This window comes from Electrophorus electricus, chromosome 11, assembly GCF_041902795.1.
Source record: "Electrophorus electricus isolate QZ-2024a chromosome 11, ASM4190279v1, whole genome shotgun sequence".
Taxonomy (NCBI): domain Eukaryota; kingdom Metazoa; phylum Chordata; class Actinopteri; order Gymnotiformes; family Gymnotidae; genus Electrophorus; species Electrophorus electricus.
The window spans coordinates 2,961,671-2,975,000 of NC_137507.1; the positions used below are offsets into that span (position 1 = coordinate 2,961,671).

The 13,330-nt window shown below is 46.2% G+C and overlaps 1 protein-coding gene and 1 long non-coding RNA gene across 3 annotated transcripts in view; both read left to right on the forward strand.

The window, feature by feature from the left end:
* LOC118241762 (uncharacterized) overlaps positions 1 to 13,330 on the forward strand; it is an 82,500-nt gene that overhangs the window by 39,578 nt on the left and 29,592 nt on the right. The gene's annotated exons all lie outside the window — the stretch shown is intronic.
* The window catches only part of LOC145659959 (uncharacterized), a 15,784-nt gene continuing 3,195 nt past the window's right edge, over positions 742 to 13,330 (forward strand). The window contains exons 1-2 of the long non-coding RNA XR_014126152.1: positions 742 to 790; positions 1,028 to 1,334. This is a non-coding gene — a long non-coding RNA (uncharacterized LOC145659959). The remainder of the gene's footprint in view (positions 791 to 1,027; positions 1,335 to 13,330) is intronic.

Sequence of the window (13,330 nt, forward strand, 5' to 3'; positions counted from 1 at the left end):
CATCCCTCCCAACTCAGCAGTGACATTGACTTGGTCGTGTGTGTTGTGCTGGACAGTGTGTGTTGTGCTGGACAGTGTGTGAGGGCACCAGGCATTGCGGTGTGTGTTTACACGTCAGCGTCACTGCTGGGTATAGAGTGGTCCGCCCCAAAATATCAAGCCAGAGATCTGATCTGCAATCAGAACCTGGGCATGGATGGATAGCTAACAGAACCTGCGCAGGGCACCAGTGCGGTCTGTACTCTATAACTGTACTCTATAACCTACAAGGTGTTTCGAATAAATAAACGTGAGTAATGAAGTGGGTGGAGCCTGAATGAAAGCAGACCATGCTGCTGCTGAATGCTGCATAGCTCCCAGAAGCTCGCCGTGAGGAAAGGACAGCTTTACTGAAAAGACGTGTCAAATGGCACACTGCCCTTCTCTCGCCTCCTCATTCGTCTATCTTTTTTCCTCTCTCTCTCTCTCTCTCTCTCCCTCTCCCTCCCTCTCTGTCACACAGCTGTTTTCCACGCCGTGCAGGTCACGGGGACCAGGGTAATAGCACTCGTATGTGGATTCGATTAGCCGTCGGACATGGCTTCCAAACTGATCCGGGCTTTGCGCCTCCAGTGCGAAGCGTGAAAGAGAAACTTTCTCCACATTTCTTTTTTTCTTTCTTTATGATGTACTAGGGGCGCATGAACGGGCCACATCTCCCCTGCCCCGGGGGCGAGGTCTTCAGCATAGGATCAAACACATCACATCCGGACCGGGCGGGTGGCCACGCACGGTTGGAGGTAGCGGGGAGGTGAGGAGGTTCGGCTGGCTCAGAGGGGCTTAGGCAGGGGGGTATCTTCCGCCCTCCTTCCCCCGACGGTGCTCCTGGCCGCTAATTGTGGGCGCGGGCGTGGCGAAGTGGGGCGGGGGGGGGGGGGGGTTATGAGTGGACGTGCGGGAGGGGGAGGCTCCTCCAAATTAAAGTCCAGCTCACCATGTCAACAAGAGAGAAATCAGCATCTCCTTCCTTTTCTCCCCTACTCTACAGAGCCCTTAGGACTCCTCATTCCTCTGATCGTCCAGCGTGTGAGAGGGGAGCTCGGGAGGTGCTGTGGGGGGCCAGGGACTTCCCATCATTCCTGCCTCCACCCCTGCACCCCACCACCCCGCTACGGGTCTCCTGCAGGGTTGTGCGATCTCTCCTGTTAAAGCTGCCCTCCACGCAGGCCCTGGGGAGGTGGGGGTGCCCTCTGCTGATATGATGGCCGCGGCCTCCCGAGGGCGAGCTCTGGGATGCGGATCAGTTATCCGTCTAGATGTGAACCGGAGATACCCAGGAGGGTGTCGCCACTGCGGTATGATAACCAGTCCGTTGATTGGCTCCTTTGTATGCTAATGCCACATGCCTGAGGCACCTGTACTTATAAATGACTGCTTGACCAGATGGAAGCTAATAACCAGATTTGGCCTGAATTTGCAACATTGACAGGGAGGGGACTAGAGCCTCTGTGTTCCACCTCCCACTCGAGGCCTGAAATCAGAGATTTAGTGTGTTCTTCTCAACCTGACACACACACACACACACACGCATGCACACACACGGTGGTCAGAGCCGCATGTCAACAGACCGATCGTTATACCAAATTTTCAGCCTAACAGGTGTGATCAAACTGTCACTCAGCTGTCCACACACTTATGAAATTCGACTCGTACTCTGCGCAGCGTTCGGGGCTAAAACCGGCAGAACCCTGAATATTTTAGTAGGTCTTAATAAACCTCTTCTGATACTGTGCTGACAGATGCTTGTAATATATGTAACAATAGTCCGCGTGAAGAGAAAATCCGTAAGTACTCCAGGAAAGCTCACAGCAGGAAAAAAAAAGCCTTTTTTAATCTTCAGACTGGAATCCCACCCCATATCAGAGCGCTTTGAATGACGCTGACACCAACTAGCCTTTCAGCCAGTAGCGAAACCTTCTGCTTTTGAATATTTAAACACTGGAAGTCGAGGAAGTGTCTGCTTTCACAAGGCCGCTTTGGACGCTCTCGGTTTCTCTCTGAGCGCGCGATAATGCAGATGGCACGTTGCGGCTTTTTCTGAAAGGGAGAGGAAGGAGTCGCGTGTTACGTATGTACGTACAGCACATTATATCTGAAATCGCCCCCAGTGCATACGGACCAAAACTAGACAAAACAGACGGTCACAGCTTAATGAGACATTCCACTAGTCCTTGGCGTGTAAGGACAAAGATTGTTACAATAATGGTATACTATTGGATTTTACTTATATATGTTCAAACCAGATTCTCTGTTTATTAAAGATGTTTCTTTTATTTATGGAGGACGTGTTAGCAGGCAAAGGTGTAGCGTTGCCCCAGGAACAACCCACCAATGGAGGGAGCGAGGGAGGGAGCAGCTCTGTGGAGGGAGCGAGGGAGGGAGCAGCTCTGTGGAGGGAGCGAGGGAGGGAGCAGCTCTGTGCAGGGAGCGAGGGAGCGAGCAGCTCTGTGGAGGGAGCGAGGGAGGGAGCAGCTCTGTGGAGGGAGCGAGGGAGCGAGGGAGGGAGCAGCTCTGTGGAGGGAGCGAGGGAGGGAGCAGCTCTGTGGAGGGAGCGAGGGAGCGAGCAGCTCTGTGGAGGGAGCGAGGGAGGGAGCAGCTCTGTGGAGGGAGCGAGGGAGGGAGCTGTCTTGCATCTGTGGGGTAGCAGAAACAAAGCTTTGTTTGTGCACCTCAATCTCTCCTGCTCATGAAAGCAGACACTTACTTGAGAGAGAAAGAAAGAGAGAGAGAGAGAGAGAGAGAGAGTGAGAGAGAATCTCCCCCTTCTTTTTTTAGAAAAAAAAAAAAACTAAACCAACATCCTGGGTATAAATTTGCAAAAAAAAAACATAATACAGGCAGGATTTTGTTTGCAGTGAATGTGGAGGGAATAAGAATGCCCACCCAACCCCCGACTAGCCCCTCCCTCTTCCCCACCCCCCCCATAGCGACTAATGTACAATAAACCCACAAAGGGGCCTCGCTGCCTCCAGTGTACAGACACACAGCTCCTGTTATTCCAGCTTTTTTCTTTTGGTTTTTGGGCTCTTTTTTATTTATTTATTTATTTATTTTACAGTACTGAGTAAGCGAAGTCGAGTTCCTGTGGCCTGCTCACCTATGGGAAACCCGAGATCGGCACCCGGCATGGCCCCGCGTGAATCCAAGCCAGGGCCTGATAAGGAGATTTCTTCCGTTCTCCCTTTATTTTTTTGGACTTTGCAAAGTTTTCCTGAAAACAGCCGTGGCAGAGGGGAGGGAATAAAGTTACAACAGTGCGGTGCAGAAGCGTCTCGGGAGTGAAAGGCACTGTGGGAAAAGTGAGCTTGGCAGGCTGAGCGGGTCAGCGCCGAGCCCCCCGCGCAAACCCGGCCCACAGCGCAGGTGTCCCCTGCATTCAGACGATACGCTTACTCACAGACTAGGCCGGAGTATTAAAACTCGAAATTTGCAACTGAATGCTGATATAATCCTGGAAATATATGTCTCCATTAAGAGCTCTCCCATTAAGCAGACAAGGCAGGCTTTGTGTGAGGGTTTATGTATATTTATCAAGGTTTAAAAGAAAGCTGGGGGCTGAGGTGCTGGGGAAAGGGGGTTGGTCGTAGACTTTCCAACTGTTTACATGTTAATTTCAAACTTAACAGCCCTTATCCTGGAACTATTTATACACAGAATGCTAATCGTTTTTTCCTCCTCAAGCCCTCAACTCATTTCTTTTGCTCTCTTTTGGCAGCAGTTATTCCCCACTTGACTGTAGATATGCAAATGTCAGTATGTGTGGAGAGTTTGGTTTAATAACGGCCCCACTTGAAACCCTGAGACGCTCGGGTTTGAAACTTCAGAATCAAAGTTTTTTTTGTGCGTTTTGTTTTTGTTTGTTGTCTAATCGCCCCGCCTGTTAAACATTACAGGAGAGTTGCGAGCGCACAGCCTGTGGCTTTGTCTAAACATATCCAAACAGAAACAAGCACCCAAGGTTTGGGAGAGGCTGCGGCCCCGGCCCCTGTGGGACGGGCGCCGGCCGGTCTGGGATCGGCCACGGGCGCGTAGGGGGCAAACCTGGAAGCCCGTAAGCGCGGAGGGGGAAATCAGCTCAGGTCAGGTCTGGGACCAGCTGAGCGCGGTGCTGCCGGCCACCCGGCAGGTGCCTAGCGTGTGAAGCAATTCTTTATTTACAGCTTTGGGAAACTCGGCTGGCCGGCCGGGCCGTGGAGAAAACTTTCTGTCGCGTTTTTCACACAAAGGGAAAGCTCCTCACAGCAACCGGGCCAGAGAAAGGAAAAGAGATGGTGGTCAGGACCTGAGAATGACAGAAAAAGTCAAAGATAAATGGGGAGAATTATGAAATGTGGATAGCTCTGACACCATGGCAACTGGTGAAGGGCCCGTGTGTCCACAAAAGAGGAATGTGAGTAATAAAATGCCTCCCTTTCTCTCTCTCTCTCTCGCTCTCTCTCACCATGCCAACGTGGTAACTTTGCAAACGCTAATGATTCTTATTCCGTACGAATAGCTGAAAATGACATTCGGCTGGAGAGGCAAGACACACTTCGGGCCGCACTGTAATGCTATGAAAGAGAGCGAGAGAGAGTGTGTGTGTGTGTGTGTGTGTGTGTGTGTGTGTGGGGGCTATTCTGACGCAGTGTGTGTTCATCTCTCAAACACCTAGACAGCAGAGCCAAATGCTACTCTGTTTAATAGTCTTTTTGCATGCTGAGTAGTTTTTCTCTCACAGTAAAGGCCTTTTAAGGGGTTTTTTTCAGGCTTTTCAGGGAAGTTGTTTAGAATTGTTTTTTCTCTTTGAAACATTTCATTTTTTTCAAAAACGAGTAAGAGGTGATGGATTCCCTTTTTCTAGCTGACGTTCTCTGGTATGGTGCTGTGGTCACTTTACCTGTAATTCCTGTAACACTGCTCTAATGTAGAGCCATTTTAACAAGTTTTATCTTCCTAAACTTAATAATTTTAAACACTTTGGCAATATTTATCTGGCTGAGTAGTTCTCTCTACAGGCCCAGTCAAAGGTCAAAGCGTTCCCATACGTTCCGTTCACATTTTAATCTGTCCCCTTGTCAGGAGCCCGTAGATGGAGATCTGAGTGCACACTGAAATGTAATCCTTTGCATGTCTCAATCCTGGGGGGTTTAAACCTTCATGTTCAATATGGCATTAGAAAATCCCAGTGTGAGGATAGTTAGAACAGAGAACAGCAGGGTCTGGACTACAACCCGTAAATTACACATGCTGAACGCCTACTGTAGCTCACTGACGTTTGTACGCTAAAAGATCTCGACATTCAAAAGGAGATTTTTGCCTCAGTTTGTAATCCTCGCCAAGAGATAACAACACAGATGGTCTGACACACACCACCCTATCGAATGCATGTTCACTTTCAGCTGCTGTGCATTATGGGTCAAGCTAGCTACATTAACTCATAGTTTACCTCCAATAAAACATCAGTGCTGTGGGGGTGTTCCAACACACACATCCCTGTCATTTGATATGAGATTAAGTCAGTTTGGAAGTGTCTGAAGAGCATTTAGCTTTATCTAACAAAATCAGCAGTATTATGAGGTAGATAGAACATTTTCAAGGAGTTATTTACTCCGTTGATACAAAAATAGTAAACTGTCTTTTGCTGCTGCTTAATTACACCCTGACCCTTATCCCAGGGTCAGCAAGGGGCAAGGGCTATCACAACAGACACAACAGACAACAGAGAGAAACCAGCAACAACAAATAACAGAAAGCAACAAAAACAGACAGAAAACAACAACAACAGAAAAAAACAGACAACAGAAAGAAAACAACAACAGACAGAAAACAACAACAGAAATTAGAAAGAAAACAATAGAAATCAGATAGAAAACAACACCAAAGATTTCACAACATCTTGCCAGTAGTGGTTACAAAAATTAATGTTGTTTGCCAGATGTGCATAAACACATGACTAACTTAGTTTGCTTAGACTGAGTCTCATGCAACTCTCAAACTAGAAAATACTATAAACATACTATGTTTTCATTCCTTAAATCTGTAAACACCACTAATGACACTCTTACTGGCAATCATATTTTGCATTTTCTGAATCCTAAAATATGACTTTTTAACATACACCAACAGTAACATTAAATAATGTTCCTACCATTAACATGTGATCATAATCACTAGTGTCAGTAGTGTCCATCATATTTTAAAATAAATTCTTTATTATAGCTACAAACAAACAAACAAACAAATAAACAAACCAAAAAACCCACAATAGCTGCACAAGAAAGAATTCCAATATTTATGTTACAAATGTTTAAGGTTAACCCAAAAAGGTTTAAGGTTAACCCAAAGGCTTAATCTGAATTTTAGCATAATTTATTTATATCAAAATGTGGGAATGTGTAGTGCATGTAACTACAGAGTATGTGATTATTTCTGCGCGTGCGCATATATGCGTGTCCATGGAGCTGCAGTGATTGTTGGTGCACTATTACAACCTGTGCAGCGCACTGTTCGTCCCCGCACTACCTCTCTAATTATGATGTTAATACCAGCACTCTAAACAAAGTGGCAATTTCAGTGACTGATATGAGCACACTGAATGCTTTCCTCCACAAAGGAGAAAAAGTACAAGCCGCTGAGGGGACTACAAAACTGTTCTGTGTGTGTGTGTGTGTGTGTGTGTGTGTGTGTGTGTGTGTGTGGAGGGGGGGGGGGTTCTCTGTGCGTGCAGTGGCATTGGTGTGTTTATACCGTCACCTGAATTATGCACGGACCATTGTGCTCAAATATCATAAACTGACACATGAATGCCCCCAGATCCACCTCCCTCGAGCGGCGTCCAAAATTACTATTTATCCCACACTGGTGCCGCGGCGAGACAATTAGTCATATCCGCATGCCGAAATGAACTGAGCGCAAGATGCAGGAGGCGGCGCAGAAAGGAACAAAGGGCTACTTTTTGTCGCCTCTTCTCCCTGACAGGGATAATTAAATATATGAAATTGAAATTCCTCCGCGGGGGGTCCTGTTGACGAGGCAGAAGGAGTGTCGGTGCTCGGACACATCCGCGCGCCCTTTTCTGCTGTGTGCTTGGCCGGCGCACTCGCAGCATTTCCAGACAGCTAGCTTAGGTCCTCGGCACTGCCAGTATCAGGAAAGGCGACAGATAAGAAAGATGGATTATAGAGCAGGAATATCAACTTTATTAATAGGCTTAAAGCATAACTTTTTTGCCTTTGTATTGTGTATTTTTTTCTTTCTTTCTCAAGTTCAAGGCTGCGTGCCCCTTTATATAAGGGGACGTACAGTCAACTACATATTTAAGAAAAGACTGAAATCATCGTTGCATTTGTAGACATATTGCATTTGAGTTTAATATAATTCTTAATTTCCTTTAAAGATTTTATTTTTCAAAATAATCTTTTTTTAGATGGGTGGTGGAGCTGCTTTTTTCAGAAGCATCGTGTCTTTTAATATACCTCCCAAAGTTTCAGTGTTTTTGTATACGTTTTAGGATAGATTTTGGACAGTTTTTGGCTGGTTTCTTGGCCAGTGTTTAGGACAGGTGTTAGGATTGGTTTACTGGCTTTCTGAGCTTCTAGCTTTGTCGCTCTAAAGGCCTTCTGAGGCCACTGTGGTTTGAATGGAACTATTGGTTATGTCACGTTTTGCCTCAAAGCTCCTTATACTGACCGTTTGCATGAGAAATGGATATCGCCGTTATTCTCACGGGTAAGAGAAAGACGGAACCAAAAAAATGCATAAAAAAAATGTTACTAAACATAACAAGATGCTTCAGACTACTCTCTTAAAAAAAGAGAAATCTTATGAAATTTATTTGGTAAAATGTGCAATAGCTAATCATTTTACCATTACATTCTATGGTCTTAAAAGCAGGCTAAACTCTGGCTGAATTGTATACTGCTGTATCAGTTTACACAAAGAGGGTGACTTTTCTCACAACTGTGAGAAAGGAACGAGCTCTTTTTTGATCCATCCTGTTGGCTCGCCCTCTCTCCTTGGCCCTCTGCTTTGAGTCTTGTGGGGGTAGCCCGCCAGCGCAGATTATTTCAGCGTGTTTGTGTGTGTGTGTTTGTAGTGTGCTGTGCGGTAGCACAAGTGTGCTCACTCCTCTTTGGCCAGGGCTCCGGGTCAGAATCCACAAACGTACTGGCTCTCCCGTGCTCACACTCCTGGAGGGGGCACTAAAGGTCAGGGTCGAGGTTTCCGTACGTTAACGATTAAGCGCACAGCAGGTATGAAACCTGGTTTGATTGGCATTCTGTTATTATCAGATATTCTCATGCTGTATAGTTCTGACTGTCACGCTTACAGCTGTCTCTCCAAGATCCAAGAAGGGTAGTTCATCTTGATCTGAAGCTCTGGGCCCTTGGAATGTGGATAAAAACAATTAAGTGTGGCAGGCTTCCAAAAGGGAAAGGGAAAGAGGGGAGAGAGAGAGAGAGAGAGAGAGAGAGAGAGAGAGAGAGAGAGAGAGAGAGAGAGAGAGAGAGAGAGAGAGAGAGAGAGAGAGAGAGAGAGCACTCAGGGCCCTCGGTCGCTGATTTAGATGACCTGGTACAGTGAAACTTGTGTGAACATCCTGCTCTACTTCTGCCTCTCATTTCTGCTTGGCCATCCCTGTCTGGTTTCTGTGGCTGGTCACGTGATCACGCTGCACCCTGCTCACCCTTGGTCTGCCGCCGTCCGCCCTTTGCCCCCATCGCGGACGTAGACGAGACACGCCTGTCGGGGATGCACCGAGATTGGCGGTGCTCGTCTATACAGGGCACTCGACAGAAAGCCGGAGCGCAGCGGTAGGACGACGCAGATATGATTGTTGGCAGAAGAGCTCGGGCTGTAATTCTTGCCACATTCTCTCTTGAATGAAGGTGTAATTAGCTGGCAGAGTTGCCAGCGTTTTCATCTCCCAGTCTCCAGCCTCTGGGCTCTCTCTCTCTCTCTGTCTCTCTACTGCGCGCGCACATCCTGCGACTCCTGCTCAGCAACCACTTACAGGTACAACACAGCTAATAGTCCCACCACCAGAGACAGAGATGAAAGAGCAGGAAACTACCGCCAGAAGCCTCAGAGAAAACAGAGAGAGATTATGTATGTGTGTGTGTGTGTGTGTGTGTGTGTGTGTGAGAGAGAGAGAGAGAGAGAGAGGGAGAGAGAGATGTGTATAGAAATGCTAATTAATGTCCAAAGCCAACCAAAAGTGGATCAAGACCAGGAGGAAGGCGTCAAGAGAGGAAGGAAGAGTATAATTGGAGAGAATGGGGCTCCGCCCCCATAATGGGGCACCGCCCCCCCTCCACCCCCCAGCATGCTCTCTTCCACCTCTCCACTTATTATAAAGTTTGGCAAGAGTGAATAAATACATACAGTTAGTTAAGGAGGAATACATTCAGGATAGTCTCCATATCATCTCCCAGAAACCATTGCATTATTTGTGCAAGCTACAGAATTTTTTAACAAGTAAAGGAAAACAAGGAAAAAAAACCAACTGGATTTATTTCAAACCAAAAAAGATTTTTTTCTCGTTTTGTGCGAGACATCAGGAGTGGAGTGAGTGGGACTTCCTGCCATCTGTCTGGAAGATAAGAGCAAAGGAGAGAGGCATGCTTGCTCAGAGAGGTTGCGCTGGCCGGTCCAGGCAGGATGGGAACAGCCACCGTCCCGAGGACACTGTCCATGGAACAGGAATTCCCACAAGCTGGATAAACATACTGAAGTGTCTGGAAAAGAGGAGGGGTGCGCAGAGGGTGGGGTTGCGATAAAGAACACCATCCATTGCTAGCTGCCACTATGGTTCTTAAGACTGGAGCAAAACTGCTCACAGACTGCAACGTTTAAAGCAAACCAACCAAGACACGGCTCACGGGACACGCACAGGCTCACGTTATGGTTCCATGTTCACATATTACACACACACACACATGCACACACACGCACACGCACGCACGCACACACACACACACACACACACGCTTTAGATTGTTTTGGCAGCTCTGGCCCAGGCAGTGTCCAGGAATGTCCATGTAAGCAAGCGGAAATATTATGGCAGCGTTGCAAGTACGAGCTTCTTGTGCTCCACTGAGCCTAGAGAACCACTGAGATGTGCATTTGCACTGGTTTTATTTTTTCTGATCCGTTTTACAATAGTCTGCACAACAGGGGATGTAAAACTTTAAACTGTAACAGCTGAGGAAGAAAGCATGTCTGGGCTGTGTGTTAGCGTGTGTGTGTGTGTGTGAGTGCACACACGTGCACGGGCATCAGTGTCCATGTGTGTGTTATGTCATAATATAGATGATGGATAGGGGATAGCCGAGGTATTAAAATGTTGATTTCGAGTGTACCGTTGTGATGTTAGAGTCCTGGCCTGCAGAGGTAAATCCCTGCTCATCTATATCTGGCAGCATAAAAAACCCACAATTCCTTGCATGAACTGGAGTCTGACTCACTGGTGTAAATGATTTCCTGTCTATTGTCCTTCCCTGAAACGGGGTTAAAAGGAACGGCCAGACATGGCCGTTCCAAAGATCAGTGTCCAGAACAGGTGGATACTGTGACCAAAGACACTACACACACATACACAAACACACACACATTATCATGCACATATGGTATCCATGCAAGTTTTATGCTTATTTGTGCATTCACACACACAAACACACACCCACAGAAACCCCATTCACATTCACCCACCAATGTACACACGCAGAAACACCCCCCCACTAATCACCGTGTGAGGTCGTCAGGTATCCTTAGCCTTCATTCCGGATATTGTGAACCAGCTTTGTCCCTGTTAAATTCTGGGAAATGGATGCCACCACAGCTGCGGCCTGCGGACTGGGAGTTGGGTCGGGCCGGTTCCGTGCGCTCTGCCCTCATGTCGATAAGCAAAGAGGAGAGGTGGAAATCAATCGGCTAATAAAACAAATCAATGCAATGAAAGCAATAGAAAAGTGAAGCCATTCATTTGGCCAGAGAGGAAGATGCCAAACACGTTGATCGGCAGGGTTGGGGGGCTATCCTGTTTCCCCCTGGATAACATGGCACCCCAAATCCCCCTTTGCTTCTCATTTTTTATTGTCCTCTATGTCTTCTCTCTCAGTTCACTAAACTCTGTAGCAAAAATGTTCAGTATATCTTTAAACTTTGGAATCATTATCAGCTCATATCATGGACGTCAGTGTGAACATATTAACAAAGAAACTGCAGGTGTTTAGAGTTCAAACGGGTTAAATATGAGGGTAATTATGAAATTATCTATTGCATGCCACGCATGTGGGTCTTAGGCAACAGCTAACGATCCCTGCTCAGATAGATCGTCTTGTTTTCATCAATACTATTACTGTTTGTCCCCATTGCTATCACAATCAATAGCGCTGTGTTCAGTTGTCTTCAGTGGGTCCTTTTGAGAAAGACCTAGAAAGAGACCTCATTTGGAAATACTGTGAGAAAAAAACGAAACAAAACAAATGTTGGCAAATTACCTTGACGCTTGCTCTCACTATTAACTCATTAGAAACCAATGTAACCCAGTGGAGTGAAATGTGTCTGGGCAATATTAACAGAATTTGGTATCATGATATTTTCCAAACATATCACGGATTAATGATATATGATTAAATTTAACTTTACATTAATTAAAGTTAATGGAGTCGTGCTTCCTGAGTACCGAATCTGTGTACTGTGTACGAGTCTGATATTTTACCAGTCTGACACAGCTTGCCTGGGCTGGACTCCTTTAACCTCAGATGAAAACATTAGTTATACCTAGGACAATGTTGTACAGTGTTGCACAATTTAATCACACAAAACCCCAAAACTAATTTCTGGAAAGGAAACATACCTTTTCCTTTATGGTTTGTGTATTTTTAATTGTGCAATAGATTTTTTTTTTGTGAGACTATAATGGTTATGATGCTGAATAAATATAACTGAAACAAAAAATTCCCATCATCATGTGAAACCAGTATACCAGACATAGGCAGCAGAAATAGAGAAAAAGTCTAATCGATTTCTATATTTAAAAAACATCCAGCTAAGTGAACTAATCAAGTTTAGCTTGTGCACGGCCAGATCTTCAGGGTTTCATTTACGCTGTCTTGAGGAAGAACGCGCTTGCCCACCGTCAGACCTCGGCACGTGTGAATTAAGAGGGCGTGTGTGCAGATGCAGCGAGAATCCGGCGTCTCTCCTGGAGGCTTTCGCGTGAAGCCTAATCCAGCCAGACCAGAATGGATGTGACTCGTGGCCAAAAACGGAACGAGTTGGTAGTGCTGCTTTGAGACTTTCTGCCAGCTTTTGGTCATTTATGCATGATTCTGTACTGAGTGGAAAGCAATTAAGAGCCATAATAATGTTGCGTGCGGATATTTGACGGCTGGTAAAGCGCGCGGTGAAACGAGTGATGTTTTGTGTTGGTCAGGTCTCATAGATGGTGCAGACACTGCAGCCTCTCCCAGCAGCTTTTAAAAAAGGGGTGTGATGCAAGATTGACGACTTAAATAGTTCATCAATCAATGCTGCCGCCAATGCGCTGTGTTGTGATTGGTGGAGAGTTCAGGCAATCCATCTTTCCCCACCGAAACAGAGCTAAAGATTCTTCTCAGGTAGGGAGGCTTATTTATTTAATTCTTTGAACTCACGGGTTAACACACATTCCAGTAGAAAGGCTACGAAACAGCCCTGAGAGTGATGTCCCATCACCGCTGTCTCACTGTGTGTGTGTGCGTGTGCGTGTGCGTGTGCGTGTGTGTGTGTGAGTGTCTGAGAGAGAGAGAGCGAGAGAGTGTGTATGTGTGTGAGAGAGAGAGATAGTGTGTGTGTGTGTGTGTGTGTGAGTGTCTGAGAGAGAGAGAAAGAGAGAGTGTGTGTTTGTGTGTGAGAGAGAGAGATAGAGTGTGTGTGTGTGTGTGTGTGTGTGTGAGTGTCTGAGAGAGAGAGAGCGAGAGAGTGTGTTTGTGTGTGAGAGAGAGATAGAGTGTGTGTGTGTGTGTGTGTGTGTGAGTGTCTGAGAGAGAGAGAAAGAGAGAGTGTGTGTTTGTGTGTGAGAGAGAGAGATAGAGTGTGTGTGTGTGTATGTGTGTGTGTGTGAGAGAGAGGGGGAGAGAGAGAGAGATGTGTGTGTGTATCGAACTCAGTGTGAGCACCAATGTCTCCTTGATGAGAAAATCAAGGAAAACTATTTTTATCAAAACTTCAGCTGTTCTTGGAAAACTAAAAGAACCCAAAGAATTTAGTTTACTATGTTTAAGGTTATGGTTAGGTGTATTCACAAAAATCATTATTTTTGTGTGTG